Genomic DNA, 19,523 nt, shown 5'->3' with positions numbered 1-19,523 from the left:
TCTGCCAAACCAAGGCAAACACAAGGAAAGGTGCGGTCACAGTATTAAGTGGGTAAAAGTAAAATTAATATAAATGATTTCCTGCAGCCTAAAGGTCATTTTATCCTATTAGTCATTGGTCTAGAACAGCACTGCACAGGCGATAGGATGTCTGGAGAGAGTAGAATGCAAACCACACCTAATTGCTTCAGTTTTTCTCCATCAAATTAAACCCACCTAACTCTTGGCACTTTGAGCATTCCATCTTTCCTCATTTGTTTGGAGAAGGTTAACATCTTCCCTAGGGTCATGTATGCCATCTTGGGTCTTTCATAGCTTAGAAAACTTAGAAACAAACCTTTGGCCTTTTATCAAGGCTGATTGTCACTTAATCGGAGTGGATTATAAGGAAATTGTAACATTGAAAAATAAATGAACCCAGTAAACCAGTGGTGTGTTAAATAGTTACTGTTAAACATAGACAAATAGAGAATTGGTGATTTAGAAAGTATAGTGAGGGAAATTACAGGGGGCTAAGCACTGTAGCTCAGTTCGTTGCCCCACATATACAAAACGCTGGATTTGATTCTCACTGTCACAAAAACTGGGTGTGGTGGCACACTCATTGGCATATGAAAGCACTGAGGAAATCAAGAGCCAGAAGGAAAATCAAGACCATCTTACAGTATCCTGGGATACATGAGACCCTGACAAATAAACAAATTAAAAAAAAGAAGAAATTACAGAGAATTCAGCACAGTGGCAAAGTGGGAAATTATGAAAATAATACTTCAGGTAATTGCTGTGCTCTTGTGGCTTTGAGATTTAGTTTGTATGATGATTAGAATAACCTCAATGAAAGACTGACAACATGTGGGTGCCCTATAGGTATGTCTGGGGCATTGTCCTAAGTCAGTTGATGGGGAAAGACCCAGCCTGCGGTGAGTGACACTATTCCTAGGCACTGTTCCAAACTGTGTGATGAAGTCAAACTGAGCAGCAAGCAGGCAAGGACACATTCATTTCTCCTTGTTTCTGACCATAGCTGTGATATGACTAGCTGTTCGAAGTTCCTGTCTTGACTTCCCTACAACGATGGGCTGAAATCAGGAATTGTAAATGGAAAGAACCCACTTTGTCTCTTCAGGACATTTTACCAGAGCAGCAGAAATGAAATTAACACAGATCCAGAACTAAAATAAATCCTAAGCAAGGTAAATAACGAAGACATCTGAACTGCAATTAAACGTAAAAGCACTAAACACAGAGAAAAGCTTTAGACTTGTAGCAGCAGTGGTCACATTCATGGGGCTGGCTTAGACTAACGAGCCACTTCTTAGCAACAGTAATGTATCTGAATGATAATCTGGGCTGAGAGTCAAACCTTGGCCAGACCTCTACCACCACTAGCCTACATTCTCAACCCCTGGGTTTGGGTAATTTATATTTTAGGAGTGAGAAGGAAATAAAACATTTTCAGAAAGTCAAAAGAACCAGAGGCCATTAAGTAAGAGTCTAAAGGCTTTCCTTGAATATGACCTCATTGGGAAGTTTCAGATACAGGAAGGAGGGATGGGCGTAGATGATGATGAACACAGGGAATGAAAACAGATGTGCTCTGACTATCGATAACAACAGCATGTTCTGTGTCCATGGCCAGAGGGAAAGCTGTGTGCTTCCGGACCACTACCTTTGGCTGTAGTGTGCATAATAATACCACTAGAATAATCATCAGTGCACATAAATCACCTCTACATTAGTAAGGTAGCCAATCTTAGAGCGAAGTCTGTAACTCCTTTTCCTCAACACAACACAAACAGTCCACAGGGTGGGGGAGAGGGGGAGAGACTTGGGAAAATGGGTAACAAATGAGAAGAACTAGAAATAAGTCTATATATGTAAGTTTTCCCTACAAATGGCCTAAAATTTATGCATCAGTAAGCAAATTGTCAGATTAAATATAGCTTGTGGTTGATAAGAAATGTTTTAAGTATGTTTGGATCCTACTTTTGGCTTCAGTTGTGTAGATATTTTATTTCTAAAGGAGGAAAGTTGTATACATTCTCTTCATTCCTTGACATGTCTTAGTTTTTTCATAAATTATATTTTTAAAGATCCATTTAGGCCAGCTTAAATGGCAATGGGAGAGATATTTTAAAACTATTTGACATCAGGCTTTCATATACATGTGTGTATATACAAGCATATGTGTATGAGTGTGTTTGTAAAACAATTAGAGGAAGACAAACTTCAAGGAATCATTTTGAAATGCAGAAGCAGACAATTCAAAAAGTAATAAAAAGGTATATATCATATAATCCCACTTAGATCTATTAATAACTGATGACGTAAAAGCCAAAACAAGTATAATTTTGTGGGGTTATATTGATCTTGGAATGGCTGGGAAGTCTGCTTATTTTGCTGGTGGTAGGAGCCAAATCAATGCCTTATGGTAATACTGAGTGTACAAACAGTGAATGGTAATGCTGAGTGTACAAACGGTGATTCAGGAACTCCAGCATGCTCATTGATTTTAAGGCAGTAGCCACAGTTACAAGTAATGTCTTGAGGAAACTATTTTGCAGTGTCATTTATAAAGGCAGGAGTCTAACAGTTGCAAACAACTGAGTCTAAATGTCCAACAAGGACAGAGCAAACCTATAATGGTTTGCATATGCAGCATTAAAAAGATTTATACTTATTTGTGTGTGTGTGTGTGTGTGTGTGTGTGTGTGTGACCTATGTCTGAGCATCTTCAGAGGCCAGAAGAGTGCGTCAGGTCTCCTGGAGCTGGAGTTCCAGGTGGTTGTAAGGCACCCAGCATGAGTGCTGTGCACCAAACCCAGGTCCTCTAAAGAGCAGGAAGCTTTCTTAACCACTTACCATTACTTAATTACTTAATCTTAACATCACTCTTCAGACCCTACAATATTTTTTTAAAAACTGAAACCATAATTTCATCACTTACCCCTCTCTTCCCTCCAAACCCCACTATGTAGCCCCCGCCCCCTGCTTTCAATTGCATGGCTTCTTTACAGTATTTTGTGAGACAGGCTTACTGTGCTTGTTCTGGCTGATCCTGGGTTCCTGTGCTCAAGTGACCCCACTGGCCTCCTGTGTACATGGATCTATAGCCTTGTACCACTGCACCTGGCTCGTATATACAATATTTTTAATTGCCTGCCAATTAGGCAGTAATGGAAAAAACCTTCCATGATCTATAACTTAAACTAGTAAGTTATGTATGATAATTCTAATTTATTATAATTTAAAATTTTATTTGCATTTACTTGTGGTAGAGAAGTTGTCTTTTTCTGTGTGTGTGTGTGTGTGTGTGTGTTATGTAATGTGTATGTGTTTGGCAGTGTGTGTATGTATAGAAGCCAGGCATCAATGCTGGGTGTTTTCCTCTGTCTCTCTTTATCACTTTTTTGAGACAGGGTCTCTCACTGGATTTCCTGATTACCTTTTCGCTAGGCTGGCTGACCAGTGAGTTTCTGGGATCTGGCTATCTCTGTCCTAGTCTCTCTCATGTTGTACATGTGCACCACCATGTCCAGCTATTATGAGGCTGCTGAAGATGTGTAGTCCGATCCTCGTGCTTGTTCAGGAAGCACTGAACCCACTGAGTCACTGGGCCAGCTCGCCAGCCCTGAAAGTCATACTTTTATGTACAACTTTTTGTTTACTTACATTTTCTAACATTTTTGGTTCTGTTCTTTATTGTAAAATGAAAAGTGTTCAAAGGGACTATCATCCTAGATTATGTGTTGCATTTTGTTTTATGTGCCTAGAAGCATTGTCCTTTGTTTTAGACATATGTTGGTTTGCATGCATCTTTCACTTGGCCCTGTGTTATTTCACACGTTTTTCAGCCTTGTACTTTTTCTTTGCTATCTGTAAAATGTGAGTGATGATGGTTAGCTCACAGGAGAGCTGTGTGTGTGTGTGTGTGTGTGTGTGTCGATGAGATGATGCACGTGGCCTGTGTATTTCTGAGCCTCAGAGAGCCCACGGCAGGGAATAGTGCTGTGGTCATACTGCCACCCTTGGTCTGAAACTGGCTCACGAGTGCTTAGACACTCACTTTCATATCATCTGAGCAGTGGCCATAACTGAGGGCAACTCAGAACACATCCTTCATGCTAAGGACACTTATGTCATTCTGAGTCACAGGAGCGGGTGTGCCAATGTCCTTTTCTTTGATATTGAGATAAATGCACACTGTCTCTAATCTAGGCTGTGGATGTCTTTCCCAGTGTTAAGCGGCAGTGTAAGGTGAGTGGTCTACTCACCCAAAGCTTTGTTTCCTGCATTTACTAAGGATCAGCAGGGCCTGAAAATAGTAAATGAAAATGTCCAGAAATCATCAGTCTGCAGCTTTTAAGTAAGTTTTATTACAGTATGCTGTTATAATTGTCCTGTTTTTAATAATAGTTATTGCTGATCTCTTATTGAGCCTGATTTATAGGTTGAAGTAGTCGTAGGTATATATGTAGGAAAAATAGTATATGTGGGGTTGAGTGCTGTGCATGCTTCTGGGGGTGTTGGAACAGAGCCCCTGTTGGCCTGCACTTGGGGAGTAGGTACAGGTCCCCTATGGACCAGGTGGTACTGCTGCTCATTCCTGGAATAAAAGAAATATGGTAATGTTGCATGACTAAAAGTATTGCTAAGAGATCTCTTAAGATCTGACATTAGTGAGATTACTAATTTCTATCCATATTAGTAGTGGCATTCTGTAAATATTGTAGAAGCAGTTCATATTTATTGAATATGTGAGTTTAGATATGTGTGTGTGTATGTGTGTGTGTGTGTGTGTGTGTGTGTGTGTGTGTGTGTGTGTCTGAGAGAGGGTTGGGGGAGAATATCATGGAATAATTTGCCAGGATGTCTCTAAAAGAGAGCCCATTTATAGCTAGATAAATAAGCCATAAAACTTCGTGTTAGGTGGGCATTTGGCTTGGTCCCACCTCCCTCATTTTAGTTTTATTTTCTGCCTCATCCCATCCTGGTTGAAGCCCATCAATGCCTCACCAATGGGAAACCCAGCAGCTGTCCTAGATAGGAGGGCCAAGTGACATCCTTGGACCGGTCTTCGGTCAAAGTCACATTCTCTGAGTGGTTTCATTTGGGCATGTTGTGGGGAGCGCTCCTTGGGACAGATTCATCTGAATCACAGGAACCAAGAATAAGAAGGGACATGCATCGAATAAGGATCTGAGTGTTGTTACCAGAAGGGAGGAGGGCACAGGACAGGCAATGCAGCCGGGGCCTACCCTTGTTGATAAGATTCTTTTGAGTGTCACAGGTTCGGGCTGATTATTGGTTTGCATTCTGCGTTTGCAGTTTTCTTATTGAGGAGACAGCCTCTGTGCACACTCATCTTCATTGTTCACCTGACTGTATTATAGTCCCTCATTGTGGGAAAGGTGTGGTTGTAGGATCGTCTCTACTGTGGGGGAAGGGATGAGAGGCATGTGGTCACCTGTGTCCACAGAAGTAGAAAGGAGATGAATGCTGGTGCTCAGCACCTTCTCCTTCTACTTAGTTCAGGAACCCCACCTGGGGATGATGCTGACTACATTCTCAGTTAGCAACCTCTGAAAACCCCCTCACCAGGAGTGTTTTGCCCTTCTCAGGAGCCTGAAGTGCGATGTGGTCTTTGACTTTAGAAACATATAGCTGACTTGCTGTTTCTACCAGTATAGTTTCCTGTGTGGTTGTGCTATCTCTGAAAACTGGGAGGGTATGTGTGAGTACTGCTCTTCTCCACAATAGCCACTTCTTCAGAGGAGCACAGGCAGGGCCACCTCTGAGTGCTAAGTTTATATCTGCTCCCTATATAATCCCCGAGTCTGTCCATACTGCTCAATTGAATTAAGCACTCATTAAAACACAAGAAAACACCATTTGTTAAGTATGTAGGAAAAGAGGAAAGAAAGAACAAGACTGGTTGCCTGCTGTCTTTGGAGTCAGTATAGAAGATATTCAAAGCCCGTGCTTTGTTAAATGTGAATTACTGGTTATAATTTAGCCATACTATGATCTGTTCTGAGAGTAGCTGGAGTAGCATTGGGTTTCAGCATATTGGTGTGCGTGTGTGTGTGTGTGTGTGTGTGTGTGTGTGTGTGTGTGTGTGTGTGTAATATATAGTATGTAGCATATAGCATACAGCAAATAGCATATAATATATATTATATGGTATATAATATTTGGACTGGACCCAGGACCTCTTATGTACTAGGCAGATTCTCTACCATGAGCAGCACTTCCAACTCTAATGTATTTTTAATTTTTTAAACTTTGATTTTATGTGTTTATGTGGTTTTTTCATATATATCTATGTACTGTGTGCATGCAATACCTACAAAGTCCAGAAAAGAATGTTGGACTCCCTCATACTTGAGTCACAGGTGGTTATGAGCCACAATATAGGTGTGGGGACCCATATATGTATTCTCTAGAAGAGCAGTCATTTCTCTTAACTGCTGAGCCATCTCTCCACCTCATCGGGTATTTTCTTAATAGGATAAATATAACAGCAGTTACAAGGTCTATTGGCCACTGTGAGAATTTAAACCAAGATGCAACTTCTCAATTTCCCTTTTCTACCAAGGCTAGCACATGAGAAAGGAGGGGCCTCAGGAATATAGGAACTGAATACTTTATCACCTTTCATTAAACTTTCTTCTTAACTGGGGTTCGATAACAATAATGATGATTCTGTCACTGGTTTCATTACATTTTTTTATTTAGAGAATGCATTTCACATCCTAAACATATCCATAGACTCCTTAGCTCAGACTTCCATAACAAGCTGCCATAGATGGTGTACTAAGAGCACAGAGACTCCCATAACAAGCTGCCATAGATGGTGTACTGAGAGCACAGAGACTCCCATAACAAGCTGCCATAGATGGTGTACTGAGAGCACAGAGATTTAGTTTTTCCTGGTGTGGAGGCCGGGAAGTCCAGTATCAAGGTGCCCATCAATGCAGTCCCTAGCTGTGGTTGTCTTTTTGGTTTTTAACCAAACACCTTCCTCTTCTAACCCCATGTGTCAGAGAGAAAGGAATGGAGTCTCCTCTCATAAGGTCACTAATCCCATTATGGGAGTCCACTGTAATGACCTTATCTAGACTGGTGAGTCCTGAAAGTCTCCTCTCCCAGTACATCATTTTAGGGGTTAAGGTTTCAACATGCACATTTGGTGAGGCACAATTCAGTCCACAGCACCAACAAAAATTATTGGATTAGGTTATATTGTATGTAGCTCACCCTTGTGGTGATGTGGTCACTAACTCGGGAGAGACAGGATGAGGCAGTGGAGGTAGCAGGTATGCTAACCCTAGAAGCTGGGCTTCTTCTGTGGCTCATGGTCTGTCTGAGGCTTAAGCAACTGTATTTGGTATCTCATCTGCTTTTGTGAAGACATTTTAACTGTTTCTTGGTTCATAGGCCTCATTGTTTCTGTATTAGACTACCTTACCATGAGATCTGTTCTGATGACTCAAGGAAAAGCATTCTCTTCAGAGGGAGGAGTTTATTTTGGAGTCAGATATGAATGATCATGATTCATGAACACAGATTTAATTTGTTCTGAATTCGATGTTCCAATGTGGTAACAGTTTCACGGTGCCAGAACAAAGAAAAACATGAATCAAGACACTTCAAATCCATTGGTGAAAATGTTGGGCAGGCAGTTACAGCGAAGTGGGGAAGTCTGTGCTATAGGCCTCCGATGCTGTCTTATGCCATTCTTAGCCCTTGCGTGGGTAGAAGCCAGTGTGGTCTGTTACGTTAGTAAGTTCCTAAAGGTTTTACCTCATACTCATAAGGATGTTAGGTTAGACATATAGTGGGTAAATAATTGTAGTGGTTTGTGTATGCTCAGCCCAGGGAGTGACACTATTAGAAGGTGTGGCCCTGTTGGAGGAGGTGTGTCACTGTGGGTGTGGGCTTTAAGACCCTGACCCTAGCTGCCTGGAAGCCCGTATTCTGCTAGCAGCCTTCAGATGAAGATGAAGAGCTCTCAGCTCCAGGCCTGCCTGAATATTGCCATGTTCCCACCTGGATGATAATGGACTGAACCTCTGAACCTGGAAGCCAGCCCCAATTAAATGTCCTAATAAGAGTTGCCCTGGTCCTGGTGTCTGCTCACAGCAGTAAAACCCTAAGACGATAACCCAATGTAAATTCTAATTAGGCTCTAAATAACTGAAGTTCTAACCAATCAATCAGCATGTGGAAAGTTCAGTGCGAGCAACAATTCATTTCTGACAACTTTCACACACATTTCTGAGTTGAGGTGGCTTTTGAGGGAATTGCTGAAAGCATCATCCATGTTCTTCCAAGCACTGACATGCTGTCCTTACTAACCATGTGGTTGACATCACATGATGAGACCCTACTGTGTGGGGTAATGTATAATCTACATACAGAAGGAGTCAGACTAGCACCCAGCTACCTGGGCAGCACAGCAACATGGTTGTAGCATTTCTGGTCTGTTCTTAACCACGATGTCAGTTGTAGTTTCACACAGTGCCTGAGTGAGAACTACCTCTGGTGCTTGCAACTACCCCCACTGTGCCTTTCAACACACAGCCCCCAACAGCGATTCCCTGTCATCCTCTCACATTCTCATCTGACCTCTGGATCTAGAAGATGACAAAAATATTTTCAGTGTGCAAGGAGCTGAGTCTTCAACATTGGTGATGGGGGCACATACTTTATGCCATGAAGTGTGTGTGTGTATCGATGGAAGATCCTTTATTCTTAGCATACTCCCTCTATAGTCTAGGTTTCCTCTCAAGGTAGGAAGCATCAGGAAGTAACAGGAGATGAGATACTTTGTAGAACAAAGGAATAGTGTGGATGGACACTTCTATTCCAAATGTTCTATTCTGTGCTATTAAATACATTCCAATTGTGCTGTTAAGTATGTATTTGCTTTTCCAGTTTCCTTTGGCATCTTTAGAGGGATATGATTTTGTAAGCCAATTATGTACCTAGTGTCTGGGACTCTGGTAACTTCAGGATGGGAACTGATTACCAGGTAGGCCTTGGCAGGAGTTGAGGGTTGGGACATTATGCCCCATCTCTGATGCCCGCACAGGCTTCTAGTTTGCTTTCCTTTTGCTGGGATTAACACAATGAGTAAAGATAACTTAGTGGATAAGGTTTATGTCAGCTTACATTTCCAACGTAGCTGGAAGTCAGGGTAGGAACTGGGAGCAGAAGCAAGAGGAGGCATTGTTCACAGGCTCACTCACTGGCTCAGCTAACTTTCTTATGCAGCCCAGTATCGCCTGTCTAGGGATGGCACTGCCCATAGTGAGGCAGCCCTTCCTTCCATTTCAGTCATCAGTTATTATATTAACCTTCACACATGACCACAGTCAATCTGATCCCGGCAGTCCCTCAGTTGACTTTCAAGTATTTCTAGGCTGTGCTGTATTGGCAAGTTAAACTAACCAGGATGGGAGCAGAGAGAGTAGAGATAGTGTTAGCAAGTTAAAATAACTAGGAGGGGAGCTAGAAGACTAGAGATGGGGTTAGCAAGTTAAACTAACCAGGATGGGAGCAGAGAGAGTAGAGATAGTGTTAGCAAGTTAAACTAACTAGGAGGGGAGCTAGAAGACTGGAGATGGGGTTAGCAAGTTAAACTAACCAGGATGGGAGCAGAGAGACGAGAGATGGGGTTAGCAAGTTAAACTTGTCAAGAGGGTAGCAGAGAGACTAGAGATGAGGTTAGCAAGTTAAACTTGTCAAGAGGGTAGCAGAGAGTCTAGAGATGGGGTAGCCAGTTAAACTAACCAGGATGGTAGCAGAGAGAGTAGAGATAGTATTAGCAAGTTAAACTAACTAGGAGGGAAACTAGGAGACTAGAGATGGGGTTAGCAAGTTAAACTTGTCAAGAGGGTAGCAGAGAGACTAGAGATGGGGTAGCCAGTTAAACTAACCAGGATGGGAGCAGAGAGAATAGAGATAGTATTAGCAAGTTAAACTAACTAGGAGGGAAGCTAGGAGACTAGAGATGGGGTTAGCAAGTTAAACTTGTCAAGAGGGTAGCAGAGAGACTAGAGATGGGGTTAGCAAGTTAAAGTAACTAGGAGGGGAGCTAGGAGACTAAAGATGGGTTTAACAAGTTAAACTAGCAGGAGGGGAGCAAAGAGACTACACACAGGATTAATCCCAAACAGCCCAGGACTTCTCAGTTATGAATGAGTCATGAGCCCTGCATACATAGGTTTAGGAGCTTCCTAGTTGGGGGCACATGGATGGAAATACTAGGAATATGGTACACTGGGATTGACTAGGGAATTTCTCTACCCCCTCCTATATATCTGTCACCTGCCAAAGCCGATTTGATGCATATGTCCAACTTCAGTTTAAGTTGATAAGAACCTCAATATCTTGAGGTTTTTTCATTCCTTTCTGACTCTAAGATCCACTCAGTCTTCAAGGAGTATCAGGCATGGCATTAGAACTTTTTCTCCTGTGGTAGTCTCTTTTAGTTTAGTAACTTAAGAAAATAATACCTAACATATAATATTGGGATAAATGACCATAATCCCGTGTTGATACCCTCCCACCAGGAAACACAGCTGTGTTTACATGGCAGTAAAGGGCCCCAATGAGCAGGTCTCTTTAGGCCCATCTGTATGCTCTGCTATACTTGCCCTAGGCTGGACTCTGTGGATAGTGCTGGTCTACAGTGCTAAGCCATTCATTCCCTCCCCAGCCCTGCTGGAGGGAGTACGTACCAGACAGGCTTTCACATTCTAGGATCAGCATAGTAGTCATTGTGATTCCCCACGAATCACAGCCAGGGATACTTACAAGATGCAGTTTTTAAGATGAAAAAAAAAAACAAAAAAACAAAAAAACAAAACCCACAGCCACTTGTGACCGTGGCCACACCCACTAAAAGTATAACTAAAACAAGATCCCTGAACTGAAATTGTCTCTGAGAAGCCACTGCCTTCCCTCTCTGCATGTTTTCTCCAGGGGTCTTTCTGGAAACGACAGGAACGGATCATCATTGTTCGTGCTTGTGACCTTGTTAGGCAGAATCAGATACCCATGCTGCCCTTTACCAGCTAAACCATTCCTAAGCCCCTGTTCTCAACAATGCCTGCCCTGTGAAATCCCAGTAACTAGGAGGTTGCAGTCTGGGTACCAAAGTTGTCTGTCATCCACTCTGACCAATACCTATTCTAGGTCTTTGTTTCATAGGTGGGGGTTGGAAGATAGAAGCAGTTATCTTGGTTAGAGGTCATCACACATGTTGTTCACTCCTTTTTCTCTTCCTTGAGAGTTTTTACCTCAGGCTTCCTGGACAGAGGGTTGCCTCATCTTGTCACAGTTCCTGTTTGCACCTGCCTGACTGTTTCTCAACCTTCCTGGTGGTGTTCATACTGAAACAGCTGCTTCTGCAGCACCTACAGCCTTCTTAAATTTGCCTCCCTTCTAGTTGGTGCCATCACTAACTCTTGCTGTCTTCCTGGTCTCCATTTTGGTGCTGAGAGTGACTGCATCTTTGGACTTCTTCAAGGATCCCCCTATTTTGTGGTCTTCAGATGGGGTAGCATGTTGAAATGAAAAGATAAATATTCAGTGGTCCCTGCCTCTGGTCTCTCCTCCTTTGCCTTTGGGGCAAAGCTAGATGCATTAAGCCAGGTTCTCTTCCTTCCTGTAATGCCTGAAGGAACTGACCACTGTCCTAGAGAGGATTTCACTCCCAGGAGAGCTCTTGTTGCTCTTTCCTGAGATCTTAGCTTCGAAGGTTAGGGAGCTTTTCTCAATAGGTAAAAATGCACCATCTGTTTCCCAATCTGTGACTACCATTGATGGGTGTGGACTTCGATGTGACACTCGAACTTGTACAGTGCTCCATCTGGATCTGTGTAAATATGGGGAGGGCAATACCAATGAGTCAGTGAATTACAGGTAGAAGTTCCCTTCTCTATATCTGGATTTTCTTGGGCCTAGGTGTAGTCCAAAGGTTGTGGAGTTACAGGAGTGGGCCACGTCTGTACTGCTCCTGGCTGTTGTTGTTTAATGCCCCATGTGCCAGAAGCATGTTCACATTTTCAAATGGATATAAAACGACACCAAAAGAATATCTCATGATATTCAAATTTTACATGAAATTCAAATCTCAGCATTAGTAGGGCAGAACTCGTCCACACCCACTTATTTATATGTGATCCATGACTGCAGAAAGGAGAGCTGCGTAAGGCCTGACAGCCTGCTAATTTCATAGAAAACTGCTCATGAAGTGACCGGGCTGAAGTGACTCTCATGGTTGAGCCAAGGAAGGCCTTGGTGGGGTATACCAGCATTCCCAGAACAGACATTTCTCCATTCTGCACTCCTGTCTGCAACTGCAAGGTGTTTCTCAGAAGCACCTGCTCCGGTGCCTGCCCTGTGCTCCCAGGAAGCCCACAGTCTCCTTCTCCCTTCATGCCTTAGGTCCTGTGCTGGTTCCTCTCCTTGTCCCTGTGATGAAACATCTGACAAAAGCAACCGAAAGGTTTACTTTGCCTCATAGTTTGATGGGATATAGTCTATACTGGTGGTAGATGCATGGTGGCAGGTGGCTTCAATGGTGATAGAAGGACACAGATGAAACGTCAAACCTCACATCTGGGTAGAAAAGGCTGCAAATGTTAGACAGGAACCTTAACCTGGGTTATGAAACCTTAAGTCTAAGCACAACAACCCACTTCTTCCGAGGATGTCCCACCTCCTAAAGTTCCACATCCTCCTAAAACAACACCACCAACTGGGGACCAAGTGTTCAAACACATGAGCCTGTGGGAGGTACTTTACATCAAAGTACAGGTAGCAGACATGAGCCATGGGAGAGAGATCCCATTTGGTGTCAAGTACCAGAGTCTAACAGCAATACCTTAGCCACTCTAACAAGAAAAGCCATTCTAATGCTTTGCATGTAAACAGTTTTACTATTTTGCATATTTTATATTTGTAGAGTAATTCACTGTTTAAAATTTAACACAAAACGTTTTTGTTGAATGATGGATGAATATATTCATCAAGGAATATATTCAACAAGGAAACCACTTTACTTCATAAGACTTCCTGAAGAGAATTTCGTATTGTGGAAGGATATGTGATTTACTTAATCAATTTGTTGTGTAAACAGGGGAAATGTTAATTTCCCTTTCCTTTTTAGAAAAGACATTTTCTGCGAAGAATTGTGCTTAGCTTATGGCACGATATGCTGTTTTTCTGGCTTTATAATATTTCTAATCGAAGCCTTTCTCTAGTTGAATAATGTGAGAATAACAAATTTGCTTTTCTTACTATCTTCCTGTGCAAATTTTTTACTGACATGCGTCTTTACATGGAGTTGAATGGCATCATGAGGCTGTGTGGCAAACTTGAAGCCAGAAGCGGAGCTCAGAGGGATGGAGGCACAGGAGAGTGACCTGGGAAAGAAAGACTGGGAAGGCCCGAGTGTGTTCCTTGATGAGCTCCTTGATGCCTTTGTTGGCAGGAAGGGAGACTCAAAGATGTCCAGAGGTCCAAAGACGGGAGAGCACACAGTGAGGAGGCATGAGCAAAGGACCAAGAGGAACACGGGGTGGTTCAGGAGCAGAAGCAACAAGCCAGCAAGAGAGCAGAAGCAGGAAGTGAAAAGTGGGATGGGATAGGGCAGAGGAGGAGGGAGCAGGAGTGGGGAGGGAGTGGTAGACTTAGGAAGTGAGCGCTCAGATCCAGTGAGGACAGCGTATTCATTGCTGATCTCCATGCTATGACAAAATGCTTGACTGAGCAACTTAGGGACAGAAGAGAGTGCTGGGGCTCAGGTCACTCCCTCCTTTTTTCTTTTGATTCAGGACACACCAGCAGCCCATGGGGTCTCACATTAGGGGGTCCTGTCTACCCTTTCTGTTAGGACCTTCACAAACATGTTCAGACTATGACTGTTATATGATATAATTCCAATCAAGTTGACAGTGGCAATTTACCGTTACAATAGGTAAAAAGATTCTCCTTTGTGGAGATTTCTTCTGAACGTTTCTGTAATCCTGGTGGAAGGTGGTGGGGTGGGGGTTAGATGAACATGTTCAGAGTCATCATCTTCTTTCTTTTTTCTTAAAACAGTTAAAAAAGACCTATGCTTATGTTTATGATTGTGTGTGTGCACCCATGTGCTGGTAGAGGTCAGAAGAGGTTGTCGGAGCTGGAGTGAAAGGCAATCGTGGACCATCTGACTTGGCTTGGGAACCTAACTCAGGTCCTCTATAAAAGCAGTCAGCTATTACCTACTGGATTGTTTCTCCGGACCCCAGCCTTTATGTTTCCCCAGTCCTATCCCTGAGTGGTGGCATCTGAATTTGTAAGTGCAGATCAACACCAGAGTCTGGCAGGTCCTTGTCACCTCAAGCCTACGGTTGCCATTGAAACCCCACTTCTCAGGAGTTTTGGTGTTCACAGATATATATAGCCGTGATCCGTGTGGCCATGCTATGTGGGCCATGCAACCCTGGGCCTCCACACTCTTCATTCTCTGTTTCTCTGAATGTTGGTCCAGGACTCTCCATCACCTCCTCCCAGGGTTCATTAGCCCTGGCTTCTCATTCCCTTATGGTTTGTGGAGGCCACCTGTATGGAACACCATTTCCTTTTTCTGCTTGTTTATTTTTGTTCTCACTGTTCAGTAACCCTGAGGCTTCAATGCCTGAGATACAGGGACTCTCACTGAGAAGGACCATTCTTGTCTGGCTGGCTGCTGCTTCCTGAGTGGCAGGGTTGGCTGAGGATGCACTTCCTTTCCCAGGCCTTCTTTTGTCCTGGAACCTCAGGACAAAACCTGCCTTTTCAGTCTCTTCTCTTGGTTATTTCCAGTCATTCTCAACAGCAGCCACTCTCTCCTGTGTACTTTTGACTCATAAAGGTGGACTGATAGTCACATTCCTAGAAAGTGTATGACATACTCTTCTGGGTACTCTTACTGTTGCCCTAACTTCTAATCTGGTAGCGGCATCTCCTTGACCTTGACTAGTGACTCCCCTAGCCTGTCTTTCCTGAAGCCTCACCTTCTTTGTCTCTCATGATAGTCTTTTTTTCCCACTCCTTATGCTCCCTGAATATTTGGGTTATGGAATATTCAGACTGTCAGGCACAGCTAACTAACGGCAGTATATCCTAATCAGATTATACTAAACACTATCTCCCCTTGAACACGGCGTAAAACTGTTGCTTACACAGCCCTAGTGCCAGGGCTCCTGCTCAGTCTTGACAGCTCTTTAGAACTCAGTAGGCACTTTGTCTTTCAATTCTGACTTGTATCTTCCTAGAACACCTTCTTCCCTAGAGAGTAAATTAGCTCAGCGTGGGTGGCTACAGGGTTTCTTACCTGCTGGCTCCTGTGACACTCCCTCACCTCTATGATTCACATTACTCAGCCCGCCTGCAGATTTCAGTGTCCTGGTGCCTCACAGTTACGTTCAGTCCCATCATTTGCCTTGTTCCTAACTACAAGGACGTTATAGTCTATGTGTTAAGAACTTGGAGATAATAGAGCATAAGTGCAAATAACAATCACATCTAATCTTAGCATTAACGCATTAGCTTTGTTCCATTTCTACTGTATTGGATGAACACCCACGGGTGGGGGGAGGTAGAGACAGACAGAGACAGACAGAGAGAGAGAGAGGGTGGGGGGAAGGAGGGAAGGAAAGAGGGAGAGAGAGAGAGAATGCACAAATCACATATAGGATGTGCATTGAATTAATTCGTTTTGACTTAATGCTGGTTGTGGAGCTTCAAAGTCAGTGTGTGACCTGATCCAGGCTGAAGCCAGATGCTACAGTTATTGAATGACAATCTGACATTGTAACGAGCATGAGTATTGCTACTATTTTCATTGTCATTTACTAGTGGTATTCACATTGCAGACATTTGTATTTCTGGGTAAGGAATGGTGGTGTCTGGGCCTGCCCAGTTACATGTCCTTATATTTACTATGATACAAGCTATGATCTTTAACAGATGTGTGTTTGCAGCTGGGTTTATGAAGAAGCCGAGCATATTGGGGTTACTTTATAGTTCCCTAGTATATTCTACTTTTCTTTCTTTCTATGTCTTCTCAATTATCTCTGAGCTAACAATAATTTACTATCTATCAGTGTGGCAGTGTGGTGTTGGAGGTTTTACTCCTTGAGAGTCCTTTGGATAGTGAGTTTGACAAATGATTGTTAGTTTATCCTGGAAAAGACATGAAAAGTCCGAAAGAAGCCTTTCCTTGAAAGATGCACTCTCTAAACAAACAAATAAGAGAATGACATCCTAAAGATTGTTTATTCTTAAGGTCGTTTGCAAAAATAATCCCAAACAGATATTGTAATAATGACAGACTTTTTAATTCTACTCTGCCTTATTATCTCTGGTTCTGTATGCATCTTTGTTTAAAAAGAACACAATAGTCTGTGATGGTAGCAAGCTAGTCCTTTCTCTCTTAGCAGTTGTACTGTGTGCTTATCTTTTTTATTGGTTATTTATTTGGGAATCTCATATCATTCACCTGATCTTCCTCCCTCCAGTCCTCCCATCTCTGAGCACCCTCCCCACTGACCACCCCTCCCTTCCCCTCCCCCACCCCAAGCTTTAAAAAAAAAGAAGAAGAAAGTAGGGGGAGCTAATATACTTACTGGAGCATGGTCAAATTTCTAGTGACCAGCGCCCCACTGGGAGGATGAATCTTTCTCTGCTTGCACTCCCTCTTCCACCAGAAGCCATCAACTGAGAGAAGCCTTGTGGTGGCAGGAGAGGGACAGGTTGACTCTCACTAGCACACAGACACATTAACTGGCTTCAGGCAGCAACCCAGGTCACAGACATCTGCATGGGTTTTGATGCTAACACAGGTGACAGACATCAACACAAGCGCTGGCCTTATGAGGACCACTGACTCATTTATGGCTCTCAGGAGCTGCATGGACCTTGGGCCTCAATTTGGCCTCAGGCCATACACATGCCACTCACATCAGCATGTCCTGACCTGCTCCCTCAGGGAGCAAAGCCCAAGGACATCAATAAGTCATCAGTTAACAATACAGACTGCATAGGGCCACATTCATCTCAGGCTTCATCATGTCCTGGGGCAGCAGTATGGACTGTAGACACAAACATGGCCTCCTTCAGTGCCATTGGAAAGTATGGTGGTCCTTTGAGGAGGTCCAAGGCAAAAAGTGAGTCTTTCCTTATCCTGGGCTCTGTTGTTTCCTGGAATCAGAAGGCCATAAAAGATATCAATTGACGTAGTGGAGTTACAGGTGGTTGTGAACTACCTGATGTGGTTGCTGGAAACTGTGCTCCTACCCTCTGCAAAAGCAACACATGCTCTTACCAACTCAACCAGCTCTCCTGCCCCATAAGCATGAATCTGTAATAGAAGAATGCTTACACCACGTTGTACAAGTGGAGGCATTTTCTCAGTTCAGGTTCCTTCCTTCCAGACAACTCTAGCTTGTGTCTAATTGACCAAAGAAAAAAAAATCTGCACAGTACAGGTACTAATATTCCCATCAAGGGCACACCCCGTCAGTGATGTAATTTCTCTCCACTAGTGCCAACCTCTTAAAGGCTCCACCACCTCCCATGCCACAGATTTTAGATCAGCTCACAGCAAGTGACGTGGTGTCCTCAGAGGGCTAGCCCAGAGGGGAAGGGTCCTAGTAAGCTAGTGAAAAGATTTGATAGTAACCAGAGATGTTTGAGCCACAATGAAGATAAAGGACAGGAAGAAGGAGGTGTGTCCCCTTCTCTCTCTCTCTCTCTCTCTCTCTCTCTCTCTCTCTCTCTCTCTCTCTTTTAACAAAAGAAAGTAAAATCTAGAATCACATATACGCCCTTTGGGCACATTCAACATTGAAGCCAAGACTCAGAAGCTAAAGCTGCCAAGTGAGTTTGGGGCAGCAGAGTGGATGAAGCTGGACTTGATGGATCCCTGAAAGATACTCTGATGTAAGACTCTGCTCTGTTTCCTTATGCTAGCACTTTCCTGTATGATTATTCTTTGAAGCATTATATTTAATGACTGAGTGACTTTTATCTGTCTGGCTATTCCATAATTTATTAGCTTTTCTCTTTATGTCAGGCCTGCTCACTCATTTGGTTTCTGGTCAGCCTTAGACTGTCTCTGGACAGGCTGTATGCCTCCAATCATTGCTTCTGTCCCCTACCCTTCATGTTTGTCATTGTCACGGAGGAAACCTCCACAGTAGAAAACTGATCTCTTGTGGTTCCTTCAAGGAGGTCCCTATAGGTATTTGAAGATGGCTTCATTTTTTCTTCCTCAAAGGTTATACTCCAGGCTGACAGACTCTGCCATGAATGAGTTTTTTCCTCATAGCTTCTGAACTTCGCCTCACTTGACGTTCTTAAATTTCTGAGTGTGCAGGAGCAGAGCTTTGAGACCATGACAAGGCCTCCCACCAGCAACCTCCACCCTGTGCTTCCTCCTCTTTCTGTGCTCAGGCCTTGATAAACTTCAGCCTGGGTTTTAGCTCAGCCTTTCTTGGAGCCTGTTTTGGTGACCATCTGTCCTGCAGATTTTAAGACTTGGCCACCAGCTGTCCTGGCCCATCTTCTACATGGCCAGGGACCCCAGTCTTCCTCTGAAGGTCTCTGGATCACAGGAGGTCTTCCATTCCTTGGGAGTAAGATCATTTGTCTTCCTCCAGACATAACAGGACTGATGATACATGTAGAAACACACAGGGTCTGTGACAACACGCACAGCATCCTACACAGATTCAAAACAAAGTCCCACATTGAGAAGGGGGAATAGACATGAAGTCCCACCCCTAACCAAGAAGCTATTTGCAATTGGTACCTACTGGGAAAGAGAAAATTAGTTTTCTCTAGTGGAGGGTATATCAAACACCCTCTATGGCAGACCCATTGTCCATGAGTAGCTGACAAACACATAATGGACTGTGTGTGTGTGTGTGTGTGTGTGTGTGTGTGTGTGTGTTGTTTCATTTGGTACTTTTTGTCTTATTGTTGTTTGTTTTGATTTTCATTTTTTTGTTTTATTTTTGGAGAAAAGAATGATCATTAAGTTGGGTGGGTAAGAAGGTGGGTAGGGTCTGTGGAGTTGGGAGAGGGGAAAACATGATCAGAATACATTGTATGAAACGATTCTTTTAAATAAAAATTTAAAGTTTAGCACAGAGACACTGGACCTTCAGCTAGAATGGAGGTTAAAGGAAGCTAGAGTTTCTAGTCATGAACACTGATGGGAACCTGTATTCTGACATCAGTGTTCCAGTGCACAGTGGGGCCTGTGGAGACAGGATGGTCCCCTGGCACCATTGCTAGTAGAAGAGGGAGGTCTCCCCAGTCTGCATGGGGTCTGTTTCTTGTCCCCAGAGGTAAGGCCTGCTCAGTGTCCAGTCTGGGATGATAGATGCCAGAGAGATCAGGGCTTGGCTCCTCCCTTCTTTCCTGATCCCAATCATTAATTCCTCCTGTTTCTGCCACCTCCAGCCCTAAGGCAGAGT

At 43.4% G+C, this 19,523-nt stretch overlaps 1 protein-coding gene across 7 annotated transcripts in view; it reads left to right on the top strand.

Moving 5' to 3' along the window:
- The window catches only part of Arnt2 (aryl hydrocarbon receptor nuclear translocator 2), a 161,807-nt gene that overhangs the window by 17,048 nt on the left and 125,236 nt on the right, over window positions 1-19,523 (top strand).

The sequence above is a fragment of the Rattus norvegicus genome, chromosome 1, assembly GCF_021556685.1.
Source record: "Rattus norvegicus strain SHRSP/BbbUtx chromosome 1, alternate assembly SHRSP_T2T, whole genome shotgun sequence".
Classification (NCBI taxonomy): domain Eukaryota; kingdom Metazoa; phylum Chordata; class Mammalia; order Rodentia; family Muridae; genus Rattus; species Rattus norvegicus.
Note: the sequence above shows the minus strand (reverse complement) of the source record. Positions and strands in the feature narration are given on the sequence as shown.